The sequence below is a fragment of the Glandiceps talaboti genome, chromosome 4 (genome assembly GCF_964340395.1).
Source record: "Glandiceps talaboti chromosome 4, keGlaTala1.1, whole genome shotgun sequence".
Taxonomy (NCBI): Eukaryota; Metazoa; Hemichordata; class Enteropneusta; family Spengelidae; genus Glandiceps; species Glandiceps talaboti.
In genome coordinates, this window is record NC_135552.1 from 17,987,088 (window position 1) to 18,000,328 (window position 13,241).

Here is a 13,241-nt window from a genome sequence, read left to right on the forward strand (position 1 = left end):
CAGTTTAATATACTAGATGTCTGTAACAGCAAATCTTTGTGGACGACTACTTCATCTATACAGAGAACGACGGAAATGCTATGAAAGGAACTCATTACAAATACCATTGAGGACTGAAATAGACTAAAAGGTTGTATACAAGTACAACTGAGAGTAGGGCGATATTTCAAAGAACGGTATTCTCAAGGTAGATAAACCTTCCATTCTGAGTTATAATTATTACAAATGACAACATTCAAATGAGGTAGTTACAAACAAGGCAACAAATTTCAAAGAAATTCAATGTAGACATACATATAATGGTCATATTTTGTGAGTTTTCAACTGACACGCACATATGCATACAACCAAGTTCTGTGTAACTGTCATTTTTGGAATAAGTTCTATACAGTCAGACCAAAAAATTAATAACATTCCAGTGTTTTCAATTGGGACATAAAATAGACAGCCAGCCATACAGAGACAGAAAGACAGACAGACATACACACACATATATACACATACACATACACATACAGACACAGACACAGACACAGACACACACACACAGACACACACACACACACACACACACAGACACAGTCTACCAATACCACTTGTAGTGGCTGAAATTTGTGTGGCTTGACAACACCTTGCCCAGTAGTGGTCACATGACATCTTGGGCACAATCACTGTCAACAGTAGTGTGAGTCAACATGCATATGTAACTCAAGGAGAAAGGTAGGGAGGGGCTCCTTTTCACAGATTGTACTAGGGATGGGCTCCTGTAAGATACTGTTTTAAGGTGGGGTTTAGTCACACTCTAAGGTGAACACTTTGGAGAAAAATCTCTTTTTTTTGCATTCCTAACATATAATCATCGTCATTTTTTTTGCATACCTTTACCAAGTGACTGGACACAGACAACAAAAAGATCAGGGGGGGGACGATGCCAGTCACGTGATACGCTATCGCGTCAGCGCAATGAAGCTCATTCAGTATTGATACACTGTCGAGTGCACTTCCTGCCTACCCCTAGCACTGTGTACTGCTGGATACAAATTCGCTGTTGACAACAGATTGACAAGGTACGTACATTGTCACGTTTCATACGTTTTAAATTCGTCTTTCCTTTATTTTTGCCATCGTAATTTATTATGTATACTGGTACCAAATCAGATCGAAAAGTATTCAGCGACGTGACCGTGTATACCGTACCGTACGTGTACATGTCGGCCTGCAGTTCATTGTATTTGTAGTTCGGTACGGTAGGTCGCGGTCGCGGTCGCGTTTTTACCAAAATGAAAAAAGCACATGGATATTCCATTTTCTAGAATCAACTTCAAGGCAGCATTTGTTGGATACCTACATGTCCATTGATAATTAATGACTGTGATAGTTGTGACATTCAACGTCCAGCAATCGACGTCTACGTCTAGTGCGCTAGTTGCCGGTGATCAGTGCACTACGCCTGGCATAACGTACCGCACCCGGTCTAACGCCCATAAGTTTACGTTCTTTCTGCTTTCTCTGTCCTGCCGTACTTACTGAAAAATGAAGTTTCACTCGTGTCGACAAGTAAACTATGTAGTTGTTTAACATTTTTACATGTGTATTGTTTCAGATACGTGCTGTTCCCAGTGAAATGAAACTGGCTGTGCCTTCGACGCATTTCTTGCAGAGAGTGTGAGGAGTACTCCCGTAAGAAATTTTATATGTGATCGCTGCATAATGTATCCAGGGTGGCCCTAGTTATACGACAATGACACGAAAAAATGAATTATATAAAATAAAATAAAAATGTGAGATTTACGGTGTTTTTTTTTGTATTTATAACAGCATTTCTGGCAAAGTGGTTTGTTCGAAAGTGTATGGTACTATTAGTATTACTAGTACAACGTTACATTAGGGGTAGACCATTCGATATCCTGGGGGGGCTTGGAAGATTGGTGGAGAGTCATTATTTTTTTTCCCCCACCTGCTTGCCTGAGAATTTTTTTTTCTCCTTCGCCTATGCTGGCAACTTTTTTTTTCTTTGCTTCTTTGAGATATCCGGATTTTTTTTACGTCAACGTTGAACACCTACATTTGTTGCCACAATTTTCTGTTTGGTTTTCACACAGGGTAATACGGAGAGTAAAAAGATGCTGTTCTATCACACACATATTTTATTTAGAAAACTACATATTTCATACATATTTGATTTTCAATTAAATAAACATCATTGACAGTTTTTATGCCATGGTATGATGACACACTGAAAATACAAATCGGAAACTTGATTGGTGAGCTCAGACATTTAGATAGACCGGTCAGTTTCTCCAGCTTGGGGGGATGGGGGGTGTCAGTGTTATTTTCCATTGGGCCAACAAAAAGTCACTGACCCCATGAATAAAGTTTCATAGCATCTGACAGTAAGCTGTAGAGGAAGAGCTTTGAGACTGGAATATGTGTACCTCTTGTGTGTGTGTGTGTGAATGGGGGGGGGGGGGTTCTAGGGCCCTGGAGGATTTTTACTTCTAAAGGCAATGTTTAGGCCATTCACAGACACTTTCAGACAATAATTAAGTTCTTTTATAAACTATCCAATAGTGATAGTGTGATAGTAATAGTATGAAGATTACTGTTACAAAACAGTCAAGTTCACTTTTGCCCCAAAGTGCAAGATAAGTGAAGCACTGATTGTGAAACAGCCAAAAAATTACATATAACTAGTGTGGTAGCTAGGTAATACATGGATTATATGTATAATTGTATGTATAGTTATGTTTGAACCCTTACATGAAGTAATATTTAAACCATTCATGAAAGAAACAGAGACAAGAACAAATATATATATGTACCACAGGCTAACGAAACTGACTGGTCCCTGACGTGTTTGAAACTGTTTGTCATGATTTGACAAGTGTCCTGTTGGAGAGGTACGAGCAGGTTGAACAGTATACTCAAACCTGTGCATCATTTCCCTATCAAGATATTTTTTTTCTAGAAGCAGTGGTCCATCTTTTTTTTCCATCACCCACTCATATCCGGATTTTTTTTCCACTTGGCATCTTTTTTTCCCCCGAAATCTTCCAAGCCCCCTCCCCCAGGATATCAAATGGTCCACCCCTTATAGGAATATGACGAGGCGTGCGTCGCCATCTTGAAATTAAGACAGTTTCGACTAGTCTTTGACGCTGCCGTATAGTCATTATTCGTGGAGCATTTAGTGGTGGCAAGATATAACGTAAATATCATGAATCAAAATGTATAAATGTTGATTTTTTTCATTGAATACATGGTGTTCTTCTGTGAAAAAACCATCGGAAAATAGCGTTCGTCGAAAGCTCTGACTAAGTAGTTTGACCTGTCTCCTGCATTCGAACATAAATAATTTCACAACTGGACGTTTTTGATATTATTTAAGCAGTTTGGGATGATGCTTTATAGCTTTACAACAAATGTGGAATTTATCTTGAGAAATTATTTACATATACACTCAAAATTCATTGAAAAACGGGAAATACTCGCTTGTACTAAGTTGTAGTGCAGCGGGGTCACGCTCTATTGTTCTAGGGGTCAAACCATATCACGTGGTAGGTATCGTGCCCCCCCTGAAAAAGATGATATCAAATAACTAGTATAAACAACTTATATAAAATATAAAATTTTCATAATATCATTAGAGGCCCTGTAAAATAAATTAAATTTTAGCACATTCGACATTAAGTCTGTATAAATCTGATATTTCATAAATATGATATGTACACCAAGTGACCTTTATGTACACTGTACTGTTGGAAAGCTTCAACACTGTTTTTTGTATTGCAGCTTGTATTCATAGCTTGGATTCAAACTCCAGAGATTTTCTTAAAATTTTAGGAACTTGGTGGACATTTACTCCTTAACTTTATCAATACTTTTCTCCACTATTGGTTAAGTGGGTGGGGTAAGGAAGGTATCACACTAGTCAATGTGCGATATCATTGAAACTGTATTACAGCGACGATTTTGACATCTGACATCCTGTTTAGGGTGTTCACTAATGAAATGACATCTATGATAAAAACATTCCCCAAAACAGCTAACCCTTCGACAATATAGCCTTTACCATCAGTAGGGTAAATTTCATCCAGGGAATAACATCTGACTGTGTTTTCCTATGATAACTCTTTTAAAAAATACTTCTAATATAAACAAAGTCCTTGAAATATCACTGTGATACAGTACACCTGTGTATCAAAAAAGTACATTGTTCTAACATTTCATCAGCTGTAATCATGAAGTATATGCCCTCCTTATGTGTCTTATATATGACTAGGTATGCGAGACTTGGATTAGGTCAGAAAAGGTTACATCATTATGTCAAAACGGAATTACAAACCACAATTTATGAGTACCAACTCCACATAAATCTAAAATACTGATAAAAGAAAGCAAACACATTAAGATGTGAACACTTCAATTAAAACAGAATCATGAGATTTGAGCGGAGGGGGAAGAAAGAAAAGTAAATTTGGTCATTTTCCTTTCATACCATTTAGTAACATATCTTGTTTTTCCTCCACTTGTCATATCTACAAAATAAACAAGCACCAGTATTTTGAAAACACAAATTTTGTACCAATCCGACTTTGCTCCTTTGCCAACAGAGGCCAGATAGTGGTACATTTTTTGTATCAAAGTCAATCTGAACTTGTGTGTGTTTTTATTCTAATCAAATGGACCATTCAACAAAATCAAAAACATGTATTCTGATTGACCAGTTTCATCTACTGGCATTACTTTCATATACCAGAAAGCAAAATTGGATGGTTACAAAAGTCTCTCTCTATTAGCCGATCATTTTCAAAAACAAGGAGCAGATGACACTTAACTATTCTTTGCCATAGCAGCATAAAGTCCATTTAGGTCTTTCTGTGTCCTTCTCCATGAATTGATGATTCACACACACTTGATAGCACAGCTGGTACTAGGTCAACTACCTCAACTAATACATGACATTGAATGAGATCTCCACACGACAGACAGACGCCCAATTGAAATTGATAAAGCACACAAATTTCAACAGCTTTGCTCATCCTCTTTGTTTGGGAGTGATTTATTCCAGAGACAATCCATTGAAACCACAAAGTTGTAGAGAAGTTTTGATCCAGATATGTGACTTCCATGAGTGTACCATGAGGATGGTGACTGCAGTCATCTCTGTCATTGCCTGCACACTGAGTTACAACTACAAAATGTACATATATATATATCACATATCTAGATTGAGTCACTTTTATCATAGTTGGGCAAAATGAAAAAAATTGTGTGTTTCTGATAACCCAACTGACCGTTTAAGCCGCTGACCCTAAACATTTTTGAAAAACACAACAAAAAGATAAGGAATTCTTTGTCTTTCTTGACCTTCATGCATGTCTGTTTTCTTTCCCCAGTGATGCCTGTACATATTTCAAACTATCACAGAAGGTATATTCTGACAGATATTTTGTTTGTTTTTAACTTTTTGGGTCAAAGCAATATTTTTCAAAATTAAAAAAAAAAACAATTAGATAAAATAAAATAAAATAAATTCAGACCTACCAACCTACCCTATTCTCTGAGGCCATGTTATTGAAAACACACAATTATTCTTGTTTGGCCTTACCATCCTTTACAAAGATGATCTACAGAATTTCTGTACAAATTACCATAATTTTCAATGTTCAACTTCAATTCTATCACAACTTAAATTTATTCCAACAACAAACTATATAAAATATCTAAGGAAAGTTCCAAAGGAATGTCTATTGTTATATATGGAAATCAAGTACTTCATTTTTGTAATTTATCATTATCGGCGGTCACATAAAAGGAATAAATTCTTTCTGACATGCTATTCAAGTAGTCTGTACTCCAATTCATAACACATCTCGGGGAGAGGTTGGCCATCAAATTACTTCATAACACACCAGCCCTTTCCATTTCATTTACAGAGAGTAGTTGGCAATCAAATTACTTCATAACACACTTGCCCTTTCCATCTCATTTACAGGGAGAGGTTGGTCATCAAATTACTTCATAACACACCTGACCCAGCCTTTTCCATCTCGTTTACAGGGAGAGGTTGGCCATCAAATTACTAGTACTACCTTAGTAGCATAGACTTCATCTTTGCTGCATTTGACTACCAACCCCTTCTCTTCTAGTGTGACAAATGACTGCAGTATACATAGATTGTGGATTAGATGCTAAGTTACCATCTAATAGTTGCTCATTTCAGTTCCACCTCAGGTGTAACATTACTTTGATGAGTATAGCTTATCAACATTGGCAGTCAGCCAATATTTGTCTATGTCTACATGTAGGTATTTGTCCAACCTAACAAAATGGGACTAACTTATTAATTTATACCACATATAAACATGCCTTTCCTTTCCAACATTTGGTCAGCACATGTTAAAATTCAAAAGTTTGACTTAATTTACCCCATTCCAGAATTTTCAGTAATCTGTACATTATATTGTTTTTACCTGTCTGCGCAAAAGCAAACAATGCATTTTTTCTAGGCTGCTACCTGATAAGCCATGCTCACTTGACCTATGACCTACAACCTATACCTCATCTTTCAGGACAACCTTCCTATAACTATAGAACTTTGTATTGTTTGCAATCTACACGTCCTTTTTTGTTTATATGTGGTAAGAAAGTGGTAAGAAAGTAAATGTACAGAATCAAACTGGGCAACTAAGATGTTTCCTTTTATCTTAATTACATACATGACTCATTTGTGTTCATTTTATTAGACCATCACCTTTGATATGATAGTTTAGATTCTTATCTACGACAATTCCAGATAATATGATAACAGCAGATAGCATAGAACTACACACACAACTTACCAACTTGACTTGACTGGGGACTCCCCTTCACTGTGACTATACAGGAACATTGCCAATGGGGATGTCCCTTCCCCACTTCAATACGGCTATGATGCTGACACAGACACAGACACACATACATACACACACACGTACACACACACACACACACACACACATACATACATACATACATACATACATACATACATACACACATACATGCGTGCACACAAACACACACACACACACACACATCACATCACATCACACCTACAACGTGCCACGGTGTAACAGAGTTGACTACTGTTGGACAAGACTTGTCCAGTACATGAGGTGACCACAGATTAGCTCACTGTGCAAGGAGACAGGTTTCACTTCATTTTGACAGGAGCTTGACGTGCTTCAGTAAATGGTATGTGTCAAGTCAATCTGTCTAATATGTTGACATTTATTCTACTGCGGGCAAGTAAAGTCAAGCCACAAAATTTGCCAAACCATTTCTTAAAAATAATTTTCAATATGATCACGAAGAGGTATAAATATAAACAATATCGCCATGAACCTACTACTGTCCTATAGGTCATTGGTATTGATTTAAAACCAGTGTTTACACAGGGACAATGGTGTAACACTTGGGTCTCTTTTCATGAAATCTGTGATATCAAAATTATAAATTCTATACATGGAACCTATATAAGCAACAGGTGTAAATACGTCTATGTTTGCTGTCCTTTTGGGGCACTATACTAGGTTTGGTTTAATTTACTGATGTCTTTAAAAAGTCCTTTGTTCACTGTATATAACCGGAATAATGATACAACTCTCAATTCTTGTAAATGGTTTCTAGCCATACAATATGTGTAAACACCATACCCTTGTCTAGTATAGTGGTGTGGAGCATTAGACATCTAATAAATCTTACCTCATCCACTCCATAAAAACAATGAGACAGAACAATTAACCACGAAGTATATGAATGACAAACAGACCATTACATCATTGCTTTGATAGAGAAAACAATAGTGCCAGTAACTATCCGGTACAAAGTGTTTTTGTTATTTTTCTACACTCTTACAGATGTGCGTCATTACAAATAACATATTTATATTGAAACACTTGTGTATTTTTAGTCAGTGAAGCAAAACAGAAGCAAAACATTTCACATGGATGGATGGTTTAACCTTTGTCTACGACTAATTAATAATTATTGAATCTACAAATCTATTATTAGTGTTACAAATCTACTGTGAAATCTTTAATGTGTTAGATTGACCATTTCTCAGTGTTGCCATATCAACCAAAGCTTTGCATAGTAACTAGGTTTTCCCTCCTGTCATCCGAAACAAGGGTTAACATTATTTTATATCCTAAAATACTATGTATTCCAGTAGACCAATTGTACACAACACCATATTCAACAGATTCCACATTCAACAGATTCCGCATTCTGAAATATTAGCACCAAACATTGATTTCCACAGGAAAATATGTAAATTTCACCAGCTTTCATCACCTCTGTAACTAATTCTGAAACCCTCAAGACTATACCCTTAATAGAAACTACTAATTGTACAAGAACCTGTTTCAGTATCTGATTTCTCCTTTTTCTTTTTCAAGGCTTCTATACTGTGAAAGCCTTAGCAATAACAATGCATTCATGAGTCATTACAGGACAGCCCAACTAAAAAAACTCCCAACAGGGAGTAACAGTTTGTTAACAATACACATAATAAGCTTATGTTTAAAACAATGGGCCACGATAATAACTGAATTTGTAAGCCAATAGACTAGTACCCATCCCTATGTCAGTCTGTATTATCATCTCTGTACACACCCACACTTTCAGTGTTGTCTGTTCTATCACATTATCTGTGCATGGCTCTACCTGTACTTGCTTTCAGATATTAGGGGATACTCATACCCATGCTTCCAGTCTGTGATGGCAATGTCAGAAGTAGTTTTTGTGCAACTGTACTAGGATGGCCAAGATCTCATCTCTGACATAACATGACAGCTATTTCTGTAACTACTTATTACTAATACCATATTACTAATAGCATCTAATAGCATAAATAGTTTGAAGCCAACATTTTACTAATAACTTTACACTAGTTTGGATTCTACATATAGTTTTTTTTTTAATATTTTGTCCATTTCTATAATTTGATATGCCCATTAAACTTTTTGAACATTGAGTAAGGTGACATAATGTTTTGTTTTTATTTGAATTTTAATGACGAAAATATACAGTATCAGTCATTTCTAATGATATACTTGTTATAGTCCCAGAGAGACATTGGTATTTGTTTGTTAATTAACTACTTTTGTGTATACTGTCTACACAACATTATTTTATTTCAAATAATTTATCTTACAATATATTCATTTACAATGTGTACATTACCAACATTTTTACACAGAATGAAGAATACATCTTGTTTTTAATAAAATATAAAATATTGCAATACTCTAACACTTCATTTTCAATTCAAAATTGTGTTTGCTCAATAATTTTTTTTATACAGATAATATCTGACTTCTGTTATAAGCTGTTGTCTGCTGAGCACTACAGTAAAATCAGAATGAAAGAACAAAGCTTTTTTCTATTTTTGTCTGTGATTTCGTTAATACGCAATCTGATTGAGTAGATTCTTGCATGCGGCCAAAACTATATGCTTCACTACATGTCAAACTCAACAATAATGTTGGTAGCACCCTAACTTACAATAGACAACTAACTACATATTATACACAATGTTTGGGCTCTCAACTCTTTCTACAATTCTGACTTGGGTTGTCACGTTAAATGTACAGGCTGATTGTCTGGACTTTGACACATCAGCCACCTCACACCCAAATCAAACAAACTTATCAGTGCCCCAAACATTTATTTCAAAGAAAAACAGAACTAAGGTTATCAATAATGAACACAGTAAAGCTACTGCCCCCAAATTCACCACTTTCTACTGTTGATTATTCTCATGTTCTCTCATTTCCTTATAGCTATAAGCTTTAACTGATGTTTCTTCATTTCCTGGTGTGTTTTTTTTTTATCAAACTCAATCACATCTTAATGTAAACCAGTGTTACATAACTAAATAAATGCATGTTCCTTGAAGTAGAACCACACAAAAGGGATATTTTCTTTTGATGTCCCAATCAATATCATTTATACGTAGCCCACTTATATTACAGTCAGCATGGGAAAAAAATTCAAGCAATATATATTTTAGTATAAAACCATCGGTACCACCTGATTTTGTTGGTTACCTTCACTTTTTGTTCAACATGTCATTACAAGAAATAATGCTCCTGGTATAAAATACTTGGCATTTCCTGGTGGTATTGATACAAATGAAGAGTCACGAGACACAGGGGTGGGGTCTACAGCTAGTGTATGTCAGCATAGCTACATGTAAAAGACAGCCTCTACCGTACAGATCTATAACTTGCATTCTTTACATTTTATATATTTCATGATTTCTAGAAACAATTTGTGTTATTAACATATTTACATACACCATTCATTCCTATAAAGATTGCTTATGATTCAAATGACGACCTGTCTAGTTTTTACAACCAACAGCTACACTTACAATGGAACGTCCTTGTATACCTGAAATATATCCTTTTCATGTCAACACCTTGAATTAACAAGTCTATACAAAGTATTTCATCTCTTCTCTCACTACTGTACTTTGTTCAGTTTCATGTAGAAAAAAACACCTTTCAGTTTCACTTTAACATATAAAATTTAATTTACATTTGTAATGAAATGTCAATGGTAACCTGCGTTGCAGTTAGCTCATGTCTATAACTTGTATTAACTATATACATTTGTATATAGTCTATCTACATGTATATCTAGGAAATGCTTCAAGTTGGTTTTTTTCACTATCTTTTTGGTTTCATAGGAAAACTTGTACAGTTTCTCGTCAATAGACATAATAAACTTATAGGTACAGTCACACCTGTGATGGAATGTCTTTCTACACACTGTCACCAACCATTGTTTGGTTTGTAGAGAAAACTATTATCAGTCTCACTGTGAGTGCATGACACAAGGAAATTTCAATACTAGGACTATCAGACATAAGTATAACATAAGAGATGAGAAGACAAGTCCAGATTTACTGAAAAGCTGATTTTTTGGTAAATCTTGGAATTGTCTCCTTGAATATAATGTTATCAAGTATACGTACTACTACTGTCAAGGATTTTACTTGCTGTAGCTATTGGCATGACTGCAGCCCAACCCATGTGAGCAATTCAACCATCAAGTGGTCAAACTTTGCATACCAATACCTAGGCATGTACTCCTTCCTGGATTTATATCATGTCCTAAATAACAAGTTTCATAACTTCACTATTAAACCATAATATTCTCTCAAAAGTCACAATTCTGATCATTTATGTGACAATTAACAAATGTATGTAAATAAAATGTACATTTACATTTTAATTTCTCTTTCATTTGCTAAATGTGACACCAATGTCAGTCCTTCATCTAACCATCAATCTGTCCATCATCTCAAACCAAAGGTAACTATGCTTATGAGTCCATGACTATATAAAAGCAGATTTCTCATACAAAAATGAAATCACTGGTATTATAAGTCAGATACCTTTGGTTTGATTATTATACAAAATGTATATGTATGAACATGTTAATTGTGAGTGTCCATCCACTGATATGCATCACAGTGTAAGTGATTACCAAACCTGTGTTACACCTCCAATTCTACCCAGTGTTGTAATAGTTGGGACAGCAAATTTCAATGTCAGCTTTGAAATAAACACCTACCTTGACCCTGTACACATTGGGTGCAAGTCACACAAAGTGTGTTTATCAACACCATGGAATATTCAAAGAAGCTTCAACCAGTGAGTACACCAACACATTCACTGTTTAAAATCAACATTTACCAAAAAATGGGGGGGGGGGGCAACAACAACATGCAGTTTGTTGTATCACTGTCACAGTTGTACTGTTGTTGTCAATTCAGGATTATAACAGGGTGAGTGATTTATATTGCAGTGAAAAAATATTCACAATGCAAAAACTACAATTATTTCAAGTACATGTAAACACAGCATCCACTCAAATCATTTCGTCTCTCCATTCGTTCATACACATAATTATTCAGCAGATATATTCATCATATCAAGACACTCATTTGCATGATGGGGTGGTGGTAATCCTAACAATGATAACACAGCTAATATTATAAACATATCACGTGAACTCGTTTATACTTGCACTTTTAGATATACTACTAAACAAATCAATAGTGTATATTATGTCCGGAGTATATGTGACTCTACTACCAGTATTACGTGAATGGCTTCCTGGACAGTTTTAGCTGTAAAGGCAATGTCAACAACCAGTCTGAACCTGCATGCAATGGTCGGATTTGTCAACACACAATGATCAGCTGACACTTACCGGTTAGACAGCTCTGCTATCAAACCAATCTTGTAGACGACACACGCCTAGTTTAGAAAACCCACCCTCCTTCGTATAACCTGAACGTGACAAAGAAAACGTAATGAGGGGGTAAATAAGAGTGATCGAAACACTACAGAGGGTACCCGGCCCGGCCCGAACCGTCCCGATCCCTGTGACGTTTCAAACGGCAAGCTAAATACTCACTTACGACTGACAATCAGGTGTGAGGGTAGCTGGTCTTCACACAAAACGTGACAAATCGGATTAATTTGGAGATTACAGTGTCTTGACAGCGACTATTTTCTCAGATGAAATGTTTCCTTGTTAAATGATCTTTTCGAGAAGAAATTTCGTGACAGAGTATTATAGTAAACAGACTTGGTACTTCGGCGGTAGAGATCACTGTCGTACTTCGTTTCCATGCATTCTGCAGCTAGCGAACAGTAACACTGTACGACGGGCTACGGTCTTCAAAATATCGCTATTTTCCTGTAATTAGAGCAACCAATCTTACCTTATCAACACTGTCAGTTTAGAAACAAACCAGTGGGTCTTGAAAGTCCTTCGGAAACAGCTGTTCACGACAAATTTCGAGCAAACACAAAGTTTTAGTACACCCCTCTACACGTTCCTCTTTTTCGCAATTATGTATTTGAGAACAGGGCGTGTGTTGATGGTGGAGGCTGTTCTAGAATTCCACTCCCTCTGGGAATTTGGATCCGGGAGTTCTATGGTTTAGAATATTATGGCCAAATTAACAAATAATGAAAGCAAATTTGGAGGCTAATTTTCTACACATTTCTCTAATGTTAATTTTAATTTTCCTTCGTCGTAAAGATAGCACCAGTAACATAAACACTCAATATTCAAACAATGCAAAATAAACTAGAACAGCCAGCGGTCATTACGGGTCACGTGACAAGCTTTTATTTCATTAGTGTGTACGATCCGTGCGAGATGGTAGT

At 36.0% G+C, this 13,241-nt stretch overlaps 1 protein-coding gene across 2 annotated transcripts in view; it reads right to left on the reverse strand.

Annotated features, from left to right (window-relative positions):
* Positions 1-12,923, reverse strand: part of LOC144433761 (epidermal growth factor receptor kinase substrate 8-like) — a 61,775-nt gene extending 48,852 nt beyond the window's left edge. For both annotated transcript variants that reach the window (XM_078122124.1, XM_078122123.1), the window contains exons 1-2: positions 12,791-12,923; positions 12,274-12,353 (exon numbers count right to left, since the gene is read on the reverse strand). The gene's annotated coding sequence lies outside the window, so the exon portion shown is untranslated. The remainder of the gene's footprint in view (positions 1-12,273; positions 12,354-12,790) is intronic.
* Between the last annotated feature and the right edge of the window lie 318 nt (positions 12,924-13,241).